This window comes from Sinocyclocheilus grahami, unplaced genomic scaffold (genome assembly GCF_001515645.1).
Source record: "Sinocyclocheilus grahami isolate Dianchi unplaced genomic scaffold, SAMN03320097.WGS_v1.1 scaffold74.1, whole genome shotgun sequence".
In the NCBI taxonomy this organism is placed as follows: Eukaryota; Metazoa; Chordata; class Actinopteri; order Cypriniformes; family Cyprinidae; genus Sinocyclocheilus; species Sinocyclocheilus grahami.
The window spans coordinates 2891108-2892111 of NW_015505253.1; positions in this window are offsets into that span (position 1 = coordinate 2891108).

Genomic DNA, 1004 nt, shown 5'->3' on the forward strand with positions numbered 1-1004 from the left:
TTCTTCACATCGTTATTTCCTAAATAAGGGCTGGGATTTATTTATGATGTCCTTCAGATGTAAGAAGAACAACAGCCTGGTTAAATATCTCACTTTTTCATTATTTGTTCAAGCATTGTCTCATATTTGTACAGAGAAGCTGTAAACGCCATTTTAATATTTGTGTTTATTTCTTTGCGATTTATCCGAAATGTACATACTGTGCACTATTCTGACCTGAAATCTACATGTAAATTGAATATTCATCGAGTAGTTGTGTTGAATATTGATTTAGATGTGGTTTAGATCTCAGGTCAAAATAATGCTGAATGAATTTTTATGATTTCTTTCTGAGAGCGGAGGATTTTTTTACAGCTCATTCTAGGTCGCTATGTCCTGTTTTACTTGAATTTTGTTGATAAATGCAATATAATTTTTAGCTGATGGACTGTTCTGTTCCTGTTTAAATGGTTTGTTGTGGTTCAGCTCTACATGAATGACACATAATGACCCACGATTTGACGCTTAAACTCACGATTCTTTATAGAAGACGATCCGAGCCCTTACACAGACAAAATGCTTGCAGTGTAATTTCTTTTCATTTATTTTTTTCTTTAAACGTGAGTATCTTACATTTAAATTTGGGTTCATGTTTTTAAATTCCAAAATTTGCTGAATGCAATCAAGAGAAGCCACTGGAAAATATTTTAGATGATATTGACCAACCCAACCCTAATTGAAACGTTCCCATTGAGCTATAGAAATGCATTTTTATTTTGTATATAGAGCTGTGGATTGATATTATATCAAATAAACTGGTTTCGTACATATCAAAAGCCGGTTCCCTGTGATTCGTGGATGCTTCTGCATTTCCAGAATGTCTTTACACATTTACACCAGTGTTGTTAATAAGAAGCACTTCTGCTTGTGTGATCTTGTCCTTCATGTGTAAAAGTCAATGATAGTGGAATTTCAGTTGTACTGCAGCACTCTGCATTGCTGACAGATGGAAGTGCCAGGATGGC